This window comes from Acanthopagrus latus, chromosome 4 (genome assembly GCF_904848185.1).
Source record: "Acanthopagrus latus isolate v.2019 chromosome 4, fAcaLat1.1, whole genome shotgun sequence".
Classification (NCBI taxonomy): Eukaryota; Metazoa; Chordata; class Actinopteri; order Spariformes; family Sparidae; genus Acanthopagrus; species Acanthopagrus latus.
Window position 1 is genome coordinate 10,796,093 of NC_051042.1, and position 17,744 is coordinate 10,813,836.

Sequence of the window (17,744 nt, forward strand, 5' to 3'; positions counted from 1 at the left end):
AAGCCCCCAAGAAATCATGCTGGGCTTTGAAGCCAATCAGGCATAGTGGCCCAGCGTTTAGTGTGAACTGTGTCTTCACATGTAAACACATAGTGACATATTTTGTAGTGTTATATGTATGTTTTATGCACTTAAGTGTTTTCGGTCGGGATGTCTCGATCAGGCTTTTTCTAACCCAATCCCAATCCGAGTCCTTTAATCTTTAGTGAATGCTTGATATTGAGTCCTGATCTGATACTTGGCCTTAATTAATATTTTCTTGGATAATACAGCTGCATTAAGAAACAAGTACCTGCATCCAAGCTGTCCATTAATACATTTGTTGAAACAAAGTATATACTTTCATATGGCTCTTTCTTATTCTGCATATGCTATTCCAACATTGGCGAGACGCAGCCCACGCTTGGTACCTCCATATCCTCCATTGCTTATTTCACATTCCCTACGCTGTCATATAAAATGATGTGGATGTGTTGCTTGTCTATTTAACATGCTCTGCTGTATGAGACCCACGAAACGAGTGCACATACCGGCACGTTGTAACTCGAAAAGGGAATCAATGTAATGTAATGCCGAGATGGTAGGGCGTTTCCCAGGGAATCAAAAACTCCAGATGAAGAAGAAAACCCTGATCCTCTACCACGGTGATGAGCTGGTTATCCAGAGCGATTGATGTAATTACCTTTTCTGTAATATTTTATCTTACCATATGTGTAGTGTTGAATGCAGCTCTTTTGTTACCCCCGCGTGAAACGGTCGTATTGCAGATGTTACATGTTGCTGTTGGACTGCTTTCGCTTTCTAATTGAAGTTAAATCCACACTGCAGACATTTCATCCACAGATTTGAGTTTCACCACAAATTGTGCTCTGACAGAAGAAAAGAAATCGGCCTTGGGTCCAGGTTTAAAAATTGCCGATCCCTGATCAGTAGAAAAATGCCCGTATTGGCTGATATACAGTTTTTGGTGAGCTTTGTGACATATAATTGAGCATATACTTACTCAAATGAGAATTATGTCTTAAAAAAGGTATATTCGTATATTCTTGTAATCTAAACAGGATATTTTTTACCTCGGGACAAAGCCGGGTTAGCATTTTTTCCCCACTTTCAGACTGTATGCTAAGACAAACTCACAGGTTGCTGCTTCTAGCTTCATAGTTACAGTATAAACATGAGAGTGATATCGATTTTCTGTCCTAACTCTGCAAGGGAGAGAATAAGCTTATTTCTGAGGAGTCCTTTCATATATTTGTTCGCTTATGTTATACCTCTGTCATTCTTTCCATTCTTTTTACTGGTTTTGTCTGCACAATCACGTTCAATCAGGAAAATACAGCCATACCCCTAAAGGATCTTTACCCTGCTCCAACACTCTCTCTCCTCCTCTTGTCCTTAGCTGCATGTTGTTTTGATACACAGCTGCCATCTGTGTGAAATATTAATGCAGTGGGCTGATTTGGGGTGTCGAGCAGTGTCACTCATTTGGCTTTTAATCATGCGGCAGCTTGAGAAAAAAGGAGGGAAAATAACTTCCCTTCCTGGGTGGCTGTCAAAGTCTTCCCAAAGTCATCCGGCACGTAGGGCGTCATGCCTGTCGCCTGTCTCTCCTCTCATTGACAGCTGCATTTTTGGCTCATCTCCGAGTGGCTGAGCGCTTTCACGTCTAGCCCTCTCTTTCAGCCAAAACAAGGACGCCAGCCATGAAAATTTAAATACAACACCATCTCATCGCTAACCCGCACACAGGCCTCCGTTCCTGAAAGGGACAAATTAAGAAGATGATACATTTTTCAACGCCTTTCAGTGAAATTGGTTGCATTTGGAATAACATTTGTGATTTTGATGCATTACAGACTGCTGACAGTGATAAATGAGTTTACCAGATCCAAGAGATGTTAAGTGGCTCCATTGTGTGTGTGTACCGTGTGAATGTCACACCACAGGCTGCTTAAAGACTTGAAATGCAGCGGGACATTATCGTAGGATTCTAAAAATGATAGTTTTGACAAATTCATAAAGATATTTTTTCCCCTTTGTTGCTGCACTGAACACTTCTCACATGCGAGAAACTGGTTTCAAAGGCACAAAGGGTCCAATCTATGATTAATGTGATTGCATTTATAATTCAGCTAAATAACATAAGCATAATTATTACATTAATCAGCACCCTCCATTGACAGCATTAATGTTTTAATGAATCCGGGATGGTCAACTCCTGGATGATTTTTCAAATCTGTACGTCTTTCCGAAGCTAACAACAAAGACGCTATGCTGCTGAGATACCTGTTCACAACGTGTGACAAGTAAGATTTATTCATCTCGGCCAATTTCCCTCAGAATATAACTGATCCCCCCATGGCCCATTATCTGGGTTTTTAATAAGGGCATCTAATTAATATTTATGGTGTAATTGCCTGTTTTCTACTTTATTTTTCTTGAGAAAGAAGTAACAAGGCTAAAATACTGTTGTTGTTAATTAAGACAAATGCATTAATTATTAAAGATGCAAACATGTCAAGCAAGCATAACTAATTATTCTAGCGTGTTAACAGTTGTTTAATGTTAGCAGCAGCTGAATTATTCAGCGCACATGCGCCATACCCGGATTGTTTGAAATGCGCCGTGGTAAGTGGGGTGAAGAGAGTCACAGCATGATCCCAGAGAAGCCGGGGGGGGGAAAAAAGCAACGCAGAAAAAAACTTTTACAGATGGGGCCCACCTAACTGTAATTGCTCATTACAGGTGAATGTGAACAGGATGAGGAGGTGGTAGGAAGAGATGGTGTTAATTTAATGCACTACAAACTGTCAGGTTTTGGTCCGAGGTAATGTAGAAGCTTTTCCTTTGTGTGTGTGTGTGTGTGTGTGCGTGCGTGCGCGTGTTTCTTTTTTTGTGTTGGTGGGAAAGGCGTCAGGGAATGAAGTTAACTGGATGTGACGGCAGACAATTTATGCTGTTATGTCTTAATTGTCACCTGATGTGCATGCAATCTGGAACACTGACAAAAAAAGACACCTCCTCTCGGCGGACTACTGAGATGGGGTGCGAAGACAAACAAGTTTGATCTGATCAAACCCACAGTGAGGTGGATTTGACCAATTTAGGTCTCGTAACCAAGTCTGACTGAGCTGTCGGTCTGTGACTGAATGCTCACAAAACGTTGTATTTGTCACCAAAATCTAGCTACATAAACCGTGTGCCACCTACACAACAAGTTCATGATATTCGCGACACCCATCTACATCACACACACACACACACACACAAATACCTGCATCCACACGCACACAAATCTTGATGCAGAGTCCAATTAAGCTGCTTCAATAGAAATCACCACAGTACCAATGATTTTAGTCTATAAAAACTGTCATAAAAAAAATGGTCAATTAGTCGGGAGCTGATGTAGCTGTCAGTTTTAATCACTCTTTGCCTCTTGTTTCCCACTCCATTTTCACTTCGAACATTGTGATATCTGTCAAGTGTGATGGTCTTCGCAAAAGTAATTACACAAATCTCAGTATAATCATCATTATATAAATCATGATATAAACAACCATATGGTCTGCCTCCCATCAGGTACAGTATAAGGGTGCATAATAAACACGACACAAAGAAGAAAGCGTCTGAAGTCTTATCTCAGAAAAAGTTTTGCCAGTGTTCCGTTGAGATAAGTCATCACGATGAATCTGTCATTATTAAGAAAGAAGACTTAAGACTTAAAGGTGGAAAACAAATACAGAGTGTCATCCTGATATATTGTACAGAGTATGCAACTTATAGCCTTTTAAAGCAACTGCCTGCATATGACAGTGGGTGAGATGGTCAAGATAAAGATCAACCTAGTGAACTACAAGCCAAGAAATGGACCTGGATAGTACAGCAGTTAAATGCGGTACATTAAAGGTGCACTATGTTATTTTGTTGTTTTCATAACTGAATAAACAAACTGAGCTTAAAGGACAACACCATTTCATACTATTTGATTCGTTTTATATGTGGCAGACCCTACCACTTTTTCAGTTTCAAACAATGTTCTATGGAACTTATTTTCCTCTGAGAACCACTTGTTTATGCAGTTATGAAAAAAAATACATATTTCTGGGTGAATTTTACACCATTAATATGGGAAATATTATACATTTGAATTGAGTTTATTTTATTTTTTTTAAAAAAAACTACACAATGCCCCTTTAAGTGGTTTATAATAGTATTACAAAAAAAAAAAACATTGTAAATTGTTATACATACAATTGTTATATATCACTCTCACAGAATGGAAACAGCTTTAAAAATACAATTTACTGACTGTAACTTACCTGTTCAGTCATCATTGTCTTTTAAAGTCGGAGATGTAACTGTAATGCACTCTCTTTTTTGACCACTGAATAGACGGGAAGTGTATGTTTCCTTAACGTACGGAGCAGAGACTGTAAAAAGAAAAGACATAGCAGGATAACAGAAAGAAAGAAGGAAGAACAGAAAGAAGGAGTCTCTGGTGATTGTTGCCTTTGCAGGTAACTGCTTGCTGTCCTGAGGCAAATGTACAAGGTACCCTGGCTGTTTGGAGGGAATAAAATCACAGTCAAACTCATGCGAGTGACTCAAATTAATATAAATTGTCCCGATCAAACGTATGTTTATAGCAAGAGGTTTGATCTTTCTAAGCAAGCTTGGTAGCTTCCTCCAGCTTGCCTCAGCTCTAACACCGCAACACCTCTTTTCCCATTTCTGATGAGCATGGGATAAATTGGAGTCAGGAACAGCTAAGATGCCGATAGCCGATACCAGCCGACATTGCACTGTGGATAATCTGGATGCCAGTTCTTTTTATGTATTTATGTATTTATTTTTTTAAAGCAGTTCACTGAACTAAAATGGAATCAATACAGCTGAATCAGAGTTATCAGCTTTTTATTTCAGGCATTTTTTTTTCCTTTTCAAAATCTAGCACCTTCATTTCCTACAATGCAACTTGGCCACTGAGTGACAAAACTTTATCTGATTATATGAAGCATCCTCCAGAGCCACCAAAGGTCATATAATACTTGTGTCACATATGCAGTCGTACTCCCCAAGAACTGTAAACAAATTGGGTTACCCTTTACACAGGCTTGGTAACATCTATTTTGCTGTATTTTGACATATATTCATTTGATCTTCTCCAGATCTGTACATACACCCCTGGTCATCACAAGCTGAATCATGATTTGGTCCAACCACAGTGCTATAAACTATAAATATAAAAAACTATGGTTTAATTCCTCTAATTATCATAAATGTACCTAACTAATCAGCAGACACGGAAAAAGGCAAACTCTCGCTGATTCTCTCGGTATGATTTATAAGCTGATTCTGACCTGTGGGCACATGACAGTTGCTTTCATTTTCTTCTATACATTTTCCCCTCGACGCCAAGGTCATTGGTGAGCAAACCCCCATCCAAGTTTCCCAGCACCCTCCTCTGTCGTCCTCTCTCCCTCCCTCGCGCTCGGCCTGATGGCCCCATGAATCATCCCGTCTTCTCCATCGAACCCTCCGACTCCTCCTTCCCACCACGGCCACCCCAACTTCCCCAATCCTTCTTCATTCCCGCTAACAATTTGGTAATGAAATATTGATTTTTAGTTAGATTCAAATGGAAGTTATTAACTTTGCATTGATAAATCACTCCCCTCTCTTTCTTCTTCGTCTCTCCCTCTGTCTGTTTTGGATAGAGTGCTGGTAGTAACACCTGATTCACAATAAAGCCTGGAGGCCTGATTGCTTCATGACCTACAGCGCTCCGTTTGGAGGCCACTCCTGGTTTTTCCTCTTATACCTACACACTCTTTCTCGCACACACACACACACACAGACACACACACACACACATCCATGCATTAAAAGCTTTGAGTATATAATGATAACTGTGGTCAATGACAGTGTCTCATGGCATAATTTTCGTGAACCGTGTGAGCTCAGATGAAGCGCCCTTTTCAAAGTGACTGATGACACTGCAGCGCTCACAGCTGACGTGATTGCTCAATCACCACAAACTGAGATGTTTGAAACAGCTGATGCACTATCAGCTGGATAGTCAGTCCTGATGATTTTGATTGTTCTTAATTTAAGCTAAAGATTGCATAAATGTGGGGATACCATTCAGAGTGGTGGGGGCTTACCAGTGGAGATGCTCGACAAACTGGGTTGATGCAATGAAAATTTTTTTTAAAAAAATACATCCTCCTATGATCTTTTAATGTTACTTCATCAATTTACTTGACGCAATGCACGATCAAACTAAATTCAAGAGGAGTCGTTGGCAGTTAGACCCCATGTTGGTGGCATTAGTTGAAGGGGGTCATGATGCAATGGGCTGGACAGAACTCTCTCCCCCCATGGATTCTACACACCTATGGTGGTGGAGATATGGATGCATGTGGAGCAGGACTGAAGATCAGAATCAAACACCCCTGGGTGCTGTATGTGATTAGAGCCTGCGGTGAATGGGATGGAGGAGGGTTGCAGCGATTTGACACTGAAATAACAGCTACTGGCAGCAGGGAATGAAACAGTTTTAAAGTTGGCTAAAACTTTATGAAAAAAATTGTTGATAGATGGTAAATTAATAGTTGATCAAACTTTTTTTAACTGAAAGAGGGAGTATCCTCGGACAGCTGACTGAGTTGAAAGGCAGGAAAAGGGTGAGAAAGAGAAAGCCAGAATGTAAATAAATGAGTAAGCATTAAGGTCATATTTCTGATTTAGTTAGGCTAAGCTCAGCAAAAATCTTTTAATGCAGATCTTTTTCAATTAGGAAATTCAGAGACATTTAAGAAATCATATCTCTCTGTACTAGATGTAGTTATTTCTTGCGGTCTCATCGTTGAGGCGTGTCTCCAGGCGGCGTTTGGTACAGGGGGTGATTTTTATTCCGACTTCATCCCTTAAATAGATTCTTTGGACACAAGCACTGTGGATTGTCACACTTGCGCTGTTCTTTATTTTTTTTAATTCCAGACACTTTCTTTTATCTGTGTGTCAATTTATTCCCCACAATGACTGATAGCTTTTCTAGTCTTCGGTTTGGTGCCTGACTGAAGGAAAACTCAGTGGCTGTAATTTGTTCCCTTTAGATGTGTTTGTTTTGGCGCTGACAGTATTGCTGAAATGGAACTGTCAGCTGGAAGACAGACTTTGAACATGAAGGCTTTCATTTTAACAATGGCACTAGTTTATGTTCAACAATGTGAGTTTGCTTACTTGACTGATATGTTTATTGGCTCTCTCTGTCTTGCCGTGCCCCCGTTTCGTGTTATGATCACACATTTTCTTTTTGTTACACCTTCATACATGTTTGATTTTATTGATTCGTATAATGATGACATTTCAATTAATTCTCCGAGCAGAAACAAGCGTGGCCTGCTTGCTATGCTGGACACCGCATAGTTTCACAGCCTCCTGCACACACCAACACACACATACATATCCCACCCCCCCCCAATCCCCTTCCGGTATTAAAACCAGCTATTTGACATAAGATGGACGTGGTGGACAGGCAGACCCCATGGGACACAGCCGGGGTTGCATATGAGGCGTCCGTTACTGGGAGGGCCATTTACATTTCTCTCTTGCGCGTTTTCACTGACAGCGACACAATTTCCTGTTCCGTCTGGCGAGCTTTTGACTGCGAGCCAGGGACTGAAATGTAATCTTTGGGGCTTACAGCGCACTCGGCCTCCCCAGAGTATTTGCCCACCAAAACCTTGAACTCTGCTCGGGAAATCTTTTATTCCAGGGCCATGGCGTTTTTTAGCCTGAGAAACAACGGAGCACTCTAAAACAGACTGACTGCCGTAAGATTACTCCACTAGCCCCAGGTTGGATTACACGCGTGTGCGCGCACACACACATACACACCGCAAACCCACAACCTACTGTAGTAGCATTGGATTACAAGACACTCGTGTCCGACAATCTTCCTGCCAGTTTTTGAGTGTTTCCATATTTGTATAAGTTTTAATATATTTCCAGTCATGCATGAAGATTGAAGGCGAGAGAACAGGAAAGAGAGAAAGAGAGGGAGGGAGTGAGAGAAAGGCAATATGTGTCTAGGAGTCTCTACCATGACCTGGAATGTGGCTGGTGAACGTCGTGTTTGAGGTCATGTTGATTTCTCGAGAGAAAGGCTCTCGATTGGTTTGTAGTAACAAGGAAACATGGTCTCTCTCTGCTGCCACTGTGATTTATGTTTAGACGCCAGATCACTGCCGGACAACCTCACACATCAAGACACTGTACACATTAAACATACACTGCTGCTTGCCAGTCACATTGATCAGCAATATTTCAATATATGCTTTCTATGCTTTATCCTTTATCACGGAAAAGTCTTCAGTAGGTTGTTTGTCAGGGACAAATTGTATTAAACGGCCTGTCCAGCCAACTTACCTAGTGGTAACTTGTCATGTAGACAACCTGAACTACTGAAACTAATACAGTCTCAGACGTTGCTGCTCCCGAAGCAATTGTAGAATCCCAATTTGATCTGTAAACTCCATTCTCACTGCTATGAAGGACTCAGCAGTCTTTGACACAACACTTGAGTGAATGCCAGTCTTTTCACTCTTGTTCTAGCTTGGTTTCTGTCACTCTCCTTCTTTGTCTTCTCTGCCGCCTCCATCAGCGAGGTTCTCTTTCAGTTGCGGGGTCGTTTCCAGATTTATTTTAGTTGTTTACCTACCTAAAACAATGCATCTTCCTTTTTTGGTTGTGCAGTGGTAGACATCCTTTCTTTGTTTTCTATAATTCCACCGTCATTTTTCCAGGCCTGGTGAAAATAATAGCGAGGCTTAAAGGGAATCCATATGTGGATGGTTATTGTTCTGTTGATCACTTTTTATTTCAGAATAGCAAGCTAAAGCAAAAATGTTGCCTGTTCCCTGTTTAAATTCAACACCAAGGTGACTGGGCAGATGTGACACACCAAAGACTTGGCATAAGAGAAAGAGAGGTCTCTTTACTGGACCATAGTGAAAAAAACACCAAAAATAGCAGCACCAACTAAAACTATGAAATACAGTGCAATTCTGTCGAAAAAAACTATAATGTAACGTATCCTTGGGCATTTTTAAATGGTTGTTTGGAAATTCTGGAGCTTTCTTAGTGAATGTGCAGTGTATACCTGTGTATCACCTAGACTCCAGCACTTGGTGGCAGCCATTTTTGTCTTGAAATTATCCTTGAACACAGAGCTATGTTCACATTCACTATTTTGCCCCAGGTTACTTTATCCTTGTTGCATGATAAATGTATTTGGTGTGTTCACTCAGGTCAATAAAAGCAGTGGGAGGGACTGTGGGTTGGATACCGAACTCTACTACAGATGAGTACTGATCCAGTTCCTGAGGAACATTACAGAAAGAAAGAGAGAGCAGTCACCCCTGCAACAAGTCACAGTGAGTCAGGGCACAACTTGCTGCATTATTTGTAATGCAAAATATAAAGCTGACCAGGACAACACTTCTTACCTGAGGGAACACCTGGTCAACCATAAGTTATACCTAAGAACTATCCAGTTCGATAGCCTAGAAGCCAGGTCCCTTGCAGCAGCCACAGCTTTGCACTCATGAGTTGAACCCTCTGAAATGAATGATGAGGCATCAACATTTCTGACACCTTCATGTAATTAATTAGGTATTGGAAGGAGTTGTTGTTGGAGATAATTGGGCTTTTTTCACAGATTTGGTGAATGGTATTTCAGCTCTTTGCTGGTGTGAGCAAGAACTGTACTTTCTTCATCCGAAAATTGCTTAATTTCCAATTCCCCCAACATGTGCTTTAGTACGCTAAAACAGTACGTGAAATTTTGGAACATTGGTATGAAACCAGTGGTATGTGAACTGCACACTGTTTACAGATAAATGTTACACTATGCAAGCACTGCTGTAGCCAAGTGATAAGAACATAAAGACTATGGCTGTGTCCCAATTCATGGGTTGCATCCTTCGAAGGCGAGTCCTTCGGAGAGAAATTCAAAGGCCGCGTCAACCGTTGTTAAATGGGATGGTCTAGCCTTCGGAGCATTTCCTGGTGGCATCACGTGGTGTTCCCGCCCTTAGCCTTACGTCGCGATTTCTGCCTCCCAGACCCGCGAAAGTGACGATCTACACCACCAATTTCTTTCTAAGCAGTGAAAATCTTGGGATATGGGAGGTCACGAAGCATAGTGGTGGTACATCCTCCAAAAAGAATGGAAATGGAAAATGGAATGGAAAATAAGGCCGCATTTGTGGGGTACATTTGGAGGAGCCTTCAAATTGGGACAGCCTTCACGCTGCGTTGTGACGTAATTGGCCTTCAACATCCTTTGAAGGATGCAGCCCCTTAATTGGGACACAGCCAATGCCAGCCTTTGTTTTTCTTCTTGGGATCAGGCAGACTAGACGCAATGGCGTATTGCTGCCCTCTACAGTTTGTTCGTTATATTTCTTTGATAGTTCTATTTTTTCATACCGTCCAATACCGTACTGATAATCAATTTGTTTCTACAATTTAGTCGAAGTATTAAGGACTTGTAGGACTTTGAACATCCTCCTCCTCTGAAGCAATGTGGATTAATTAGTTATTAGTAATTTGTGCCTTTTTTTTTACAACTGAGTTGGCATTTTTGTACACAGCGAGCAAGTATAGAAGAGAAGGGACCACAGTCCAGGCACTGGTACCAGTATTGGTTCAAATATGAATGGTACCCAACCATAGGAGAGAAACAATAAAACAGAGCTGTGACGGCACACCTTATAATCCTACTGCATCCCCATAGATGGTTTTACGATAGTGTGACCTTTGTTAGGCTTTGGAAGATACACAGCCCTTCCTTTGCTCCCTGGCTTTGTGCTATAAGGACATATTAAATCTAGATAGGACTGCTGTATTAAGTAGGAAGACTGTCTCATGCTACATGTAGATAACCTTGTGTTATTAGCTCCCTGATGGCCAATCAATACGCCACTTCCTAGCTGCTGAGGATGAACCAAGTCCCTCACCTAGATAATCATCTCTCACTGTCTGACGGCAAATAATTGGTAGCCTCTCAATCCCAGCTTGGTTGACAAGGGTGGTTTGCATATTAAAAACACTGCGCTAACAGTCTATCATTCTGAACAGAGAGAATAAACATGCATATACATAATATTTTGAGATAATTGAGCTGGGATGCATCGCCAAACCCCAAGGAACAAAAATAGCTTGATAAAGAGAAGCTGGGGATGGGCTTTGCTTAAAGTGTACTGTTGATCATTGCTATAATGCTATGCATCGTGAGGGAAGGATGGTGTTTATGACTGTGTCGAGAAGAGAACTGCAGCAGAGAGTTGAGTCCCTGATGGCCATCTCTCTGTGGAGTGGAGACATCATCCTCTCACTGAGCGGCGGGTCCCTGGTGGACAGAATTGACATGGATGATGAGGATGGTGATGATGTTTAAACGAAAAACTCCCTGTCCATCTGTCCAGTTCCGCACTTCTGCTGTGTCTCATGCCGCTGCTCTTTCTCTTTCTCCATTTTCTCTGTCCTCTTTTTTTTTTCGCCTATGTAAGAACACTCAAAGCCTTCTTAAGAACTGTAGCTCATTTGTACACAGCTGCATTTATTCATCCATCCTATTCTCTCTTGTACTGCCAGATATTCAAACAAGTGAAGTGGTCTAAATGTCATTCATAATTCTTGCAGGAGCTTTCAAAGCTGTCTTATTTCACTCAAAGAAATTGGCTCCGTTAACAATCTCCCAGTGAGGTTTCTCAAAAGAAGTCTGTAATTATAGAGTTAAATTAGAAACTCATCAGTGAGGTTTCTTTTATAAAGCACTCCGTAATCATAGGAGATCCTAGAAGGCATCCTACAAGAGTTATAGAAAATAAAATGTAATCCACAAAGAAAGTTCTGAGGGACTTTCTTCTCCTAAAACATGCATTTTGCAATTGGACAACCCATGTTTTTTTCCCCTGAACTTGATCTCTTTCACTGTGGTTTGTCCTTAGGTTGCTATCTCTAACAGGCTTGAAATGAAATTCTTTACATTGCCTGTGTTAGGGCCAGTGTTGGTCAAGTTACTTGGAAATAGTAATTAGTTACTGATTACTTCTCCAGGAAACTAATCCTGTGACTTTACTGATTACTTATTTTCAAACGTAAGTAGTTACTTAACTAAGTTACTTTTCAAAAACATGATGCACCACCTGAATATGCTATAAACCAATAGACCTTTCAGCCTAATTCTATTCTTTTTGCATATTCCATCATCTAAAATTGAATTAAATGACCACTTTTGGTCAGTATTTTTTCTACGATGCGAAGAACGATTCAGATTCTACAGTGGAAATGGGCAACATGTCCTTGACAATATAGCCAGCAACGAGCTTCTTCTGTTCAGCGGCACCAAGTCCTGTCACTCTTAAGTCTGTTTTCAACTGTTTAGCAGGAGAGGGGCCCTCGGAGGTTCGCCCGGTGGAACTGGATGTGGTACCCACGGTGGTCATGTCAGTGGGGAGATCCTGGCTTTTTTTTTCAGTGAGTTTCACATTCCTGTGCCAGCTAGGTGCTTGTTCGGATGCAGAGCGTATGGCGGACGCTGATGTTTCTGTCACCATTTACCGAGTCAAACTCAAAGTAATGTCGGTACTTCCAACGCTGCATGGTCCTGCTCTCTCCCGCACTCCGTGTTGTCTCTTGTGGATCACTACACGTGTCGGTGTTTACCACTGACGCTGCACCGCTCATGCGGCATTGTCACTCATGAGACAGTCTCACAAAACAAAATCACAGTTAAGTAACGCAGTAACGCAGCCTGCTTGTGGGAAAGTAACAGTAATCTAATTACTAATTGCAATCAAGGCTAATATGGGAATTTCACAATACCACTGTCCCTAAAAAAATAGCACTCTCTACAGCAATGGAAAAAAAAAAAAGCCTGCAAAGCTAATTTATCAATGTGCCAAATTTCTATGGTCTTCCACCTCTATCTGGTTTTGACAGCAATCATGAATACAAGATAATGCCATCAGGCTGAATAAACATTTTCTTTAGGCCCATTCTATCAGTAATTATAGACAATAAGCAATTGTAATGATGCTCATTTTTTCAAGACACCAGTTTTGACATTGTTAACTTCCTCTAACCTCAAATCATGCCACTGTAAGATCAGATAAGATAGAGCTTTACACATCTCAGAAGAAGTTGTTTTACACTATTTACAGTACAAAAGAAAAAACGATAACAACCATTAAGCCCTTGATTTCACTGGGCTTGTCTCTATTAACTGGCATGTACAATGCTATTTTGTTCCATCGTCAATGCAAGTTTCAGAAACTGAGTGCCGTGCCTGCCTGCTGTTGTTGACTTGCAGATTGTGTTCATTTCAATATTTCATCCTTGATTTTTGCGCTACTACTGTGGTTGAGTAGCCTACGTAGTTAAACTGTTTCGTTATTTGTCTGTTTTAAATGTGGTTAGTAGTAGTTTCGTTCCCAAGTCTGCACAATGTTTTATTCAGTAAAATTGACTGGATGCACAATGCCATTCCGCTGTCTGACTTCCGCTTTTGACGTGGACGCGGTCCGCTTCCGTCAAAAATAGACTTGCTGTCTAAAATCACTGTGGAGCAGAGCAGAGAGCCACTTCTGGGACGCTGCTCAGACATGCAGCGGCACAGCTGGCAGAAATTTGAGCATTATTTCGAATGGCCATGATGAGCTCTGGTGCTGTATCGCTGCCGTGGGGGTCCCAGTGGAATTTTAGGGTAACAACCAGTGGGTTCCTGGTTTCTCTAACAACTCAGCATGATGCGGTCAGTGCAAATCATTTCCTCAATCCCATCACCACTAAAAACTTGATCTGTAGTCGTATGCCCACTAAAATATTCTGTTAAGAAATGGCTTGGTTTGGAGGTGTATTCATAGCAACACACAGGCTACTGAATATCATAGAAATTTTATCGGAATGCTATAGGAATACTATATGCAGCAGTGTGTCTGTATGATCCTCCTGCTCTTCGGTGACCACACTTTCATCATGGTGACACTACTCTAAAGAGTATATAGGCTGCAGTATAATATAGAATTAAGCATCCATAGTATATAGTTTAGAGAATATTATAAATCTATGGTGAAACTGACAAATGTAATGTCCAGGCAATACATTTAAGTTTCCACCAGCTCCTAATCTTTTTCTTAGTTTACACTGCATTGTTGTGTCCCAGGTTAAACAAACAGACAAGCACGAAAACCAAACATGAATGTGCATCACAACTCATAGAGTTTTCAAACTGTGAAGGACTACAAAGTAACCCCAAACTGGCACTGACCTCTTTTGTCTAGACTGGAGTTTCTTAAGGTCACTTGGTCATCCTCGGTGGAATCAGACATGGGCTGGCAGGGTAAACTTTAGATATAGCTGTCATCTCTCTGTCTTGCCTCCCATGGTGGTACTGAGGGCATGTGTGTTTATGCCAGTCTTACAAGGGCAACATCAAGCCACAATGTGAGTGTCAAAGTGAGAGAAGGGCTGCTCTAATATCAAAACATATGGAGATCACTGCCAGAAGTGGCAGCACTTGTGCTTCTAGGATGGAAGCTGGGCGGTGGATGTTGTGGAGGCTGACAGCCAGCAGAGTGCTCACCCACAGGGGCTGCTGTTCCTGGGGCATGGCTGCGGCCAGGCGCCAGGGGAGCTCCAGGGAAGCTTCAGACTTGGAGGGGTGTGGGGGTGGATGCTGTCATTGCTGGATCAGTGGAAGAGGTGAACACCATGGACCCAGGTTCAGTACACAACGCTCAGGGGACAATTCAAATGAGCACAGAAGCTGGCGCTGCTAACCTCTGCAATACAGCACAAATGCTTTGTCACACAAACATCCACGTAGATACTGTACGCACACAAACACATGCGATGAATGCATGCAATTTTAACAATTTTGAGTGGTTGTGCAGGTATAAAATATACCCATGCAATAAATAATCCAATACTCATTCTTTCAGTAGTTATATTATTAAAACAATCCTGTATGGACACCGTACAAACGGGTGGCTGCTCTCATTTTGGCGTAACTGGGAAAGATAGATCCCCTGGATTGAAGAGCCCAGAGCCTAGGCCTGCTGACTTGACTTGACTTGAATCCTTTATTTATTCAGGGAAGGTTGACTGAGAGCAAGCTCTCTTTTCCAATGACACCCTGACTACAAAACATATATATATATATATACATACACAATATGATCATAAATCACAATTACATTCAGACTGCAGAACACTGAACAATAGGCATTTGAAATTACCTTAAGAAATAAGATGATTTAGTTCAAGATCAGGTTGTAACTTCTGAGGGACGTAGACCTGAAGTCTTCCCCAATTCGGTACTTACATTGGGAATGTTTAAAATCACGGACTATTGTGAACGAGTGTGCTAATTACAAGTTATAAATGACATCAAACTGGTGAGATAGTCAGGTAAAACATGCAGCAGGGCCTTGTGTTTAAAAATCATGCACTGCTGTTCCCTCCTTACAGATAAAGATGGCCATCCAACTTTGCCATGAAGAACACAATGGTGATTTCTAAACTCATCACCTGTTATAAAACGAAGTGCAGAATGATACACTGCCTCACGGGGCTTCAAAGTCGAGAGAGCAGCATGCATGTAGATGATATCAGCATAATCTAGAACAGATAGCAGATAACTGTTTTAAACATAAGAAATTGAAGAATGATCACAGAAGACATCCAGTGTCTGATTTATCATGTTATTAGCAAAGTCTCCATGAAGACACTACAGTTCAAGGCTGGATAAGAAAGATTCTGAAATGCCCTTATTATCACAACCGTATCCTTCTGGGTAAATGGAAAAGGAAGTCTCCTTCAGATGCAGCTTTCCAGATACAATTAGTATGATATTGTGTACCCCAGATGACATGGTCGGGTGGTAACACATGACTTGACATCGTAAATTTCATAATAACTTAGTAGTCCTATGAGTAACTCACTATTATATGTCTTTACTGCTAAAGATTATCTAATACTGTAACACATTACCCCCAAGACTTGTGGCAAGGACTGTGGGGTTGGGGAAGAATGGGTTGGCTCGTTGCTCAGTGAAAAAATAAATAAATACAATTAAATTAACAAACTAACATTACTACAAATGAAAGAAATGACAGTGAACTTACTTGTGGGACTATGAACTTACCTCAAAATTCAAATTTATAAGCTATGATTGTGAACCACTTAATTTTAATCTGTATCAACTAAATTTACAGTATGAAGTGTATACTTGCACTTGAAACACATTTAAATCCATTAGTGTTATGCTGATACAGTCTCTTTCACAATATTTTGGAACTTGGAACTGGTAAATGATATTACCTCTGATAGCAGTCCAGGACTGTGATACATATTGTGGCAGTCTTCGATCAGATGCCAGATTATAAATCATCTTCACTTTCTACTACACATTCTTGCATGCGCACATATAGAAACAAAAGCTTTATCAGGAGATAGTAAAACATATTCTTTCTACAGCAGTTCTTTGAATGTGGGTGTGTAAAAAATGCAGTACTAAAATTACCTGCAGTTCTGTATGTGTTTAAACAGATTTACATGACAGAAGTAGAATCTCACTGATCTGACGATGTAGTTGCAGTCATCTAGTTTTTGTTCTCATGTATAACATCTGTAATTTTCCTTTGATCGTAAAATGAAGCAAGCTGGTTTGATGGAAATCACCTGTCATCTTCAGCAAAACTGCACTAATGTATAAAGATATTTCATATAAATATTGTCAATTAGTTTAGCGTTGATATAGCTGTCAGGTCCAATCATCCTTTGATTGTTGTTTGCATTCCATTTTCACGCACATCATCATGATATCTGTCATTTTTGATCGTTTCTAAGTAAGAGTAATTACACTAAGCTCGGTGTAACCTTCCATCAAATAAACACCCATATGTTCTACCTCCCACCAGTGATACAAAAGCACTGAAATGTAGAAAACTTTTGAAGAATAAGCAAGACAGTAAAAGAGAGATACAATGGACAAAATGGATAATATTTATATATATATATATTACATCTCTCTCTCTCTCTCTCTCTCTCTGTCTGTATATCTATCTATCTATCTATCTATCTATCTATCTATCTATCTATCTATATATATATATATTCATGTTAATGAAGACAGTGGTTCAAATTACTTACTATAACCTCTGCAGTAATCTCTGCAGATTCTCCCTAATAGATACTGATAGTTGAAGTGCATGTCAACTCATTGTTGGGGCTCTACAGCTCATACCTCTACTGGTGTGCTTCAGTCTCACTATTCTCATCACCACACAGCAGCAGGTCACTGTATATATATATATATATATATATATATATATATATATATATATATATATATATATATATATATATATATATATATATATATATATATATATATATTAGGAGTTGATAGACTAATAGAAACCTAGGAGAGTAAATATTTGACATATATTCTTTTGAATTACTAGAAATATTACTTCGTATATGCTGAATGTTTAAGTAGACGACCGTTTGCTAATAGCCCCCAAATGGGCAAACATAGATTATTGCAGGATTTAGCAATCCTTTAGAAATGATGATTCTCATTAATGTTATAGACCTTTTAGGCATTCTTCTAGCTCCACTGTCAGGTCAAAGTTACTGTCTTTACCGCACTTATAAATGGGTCACAA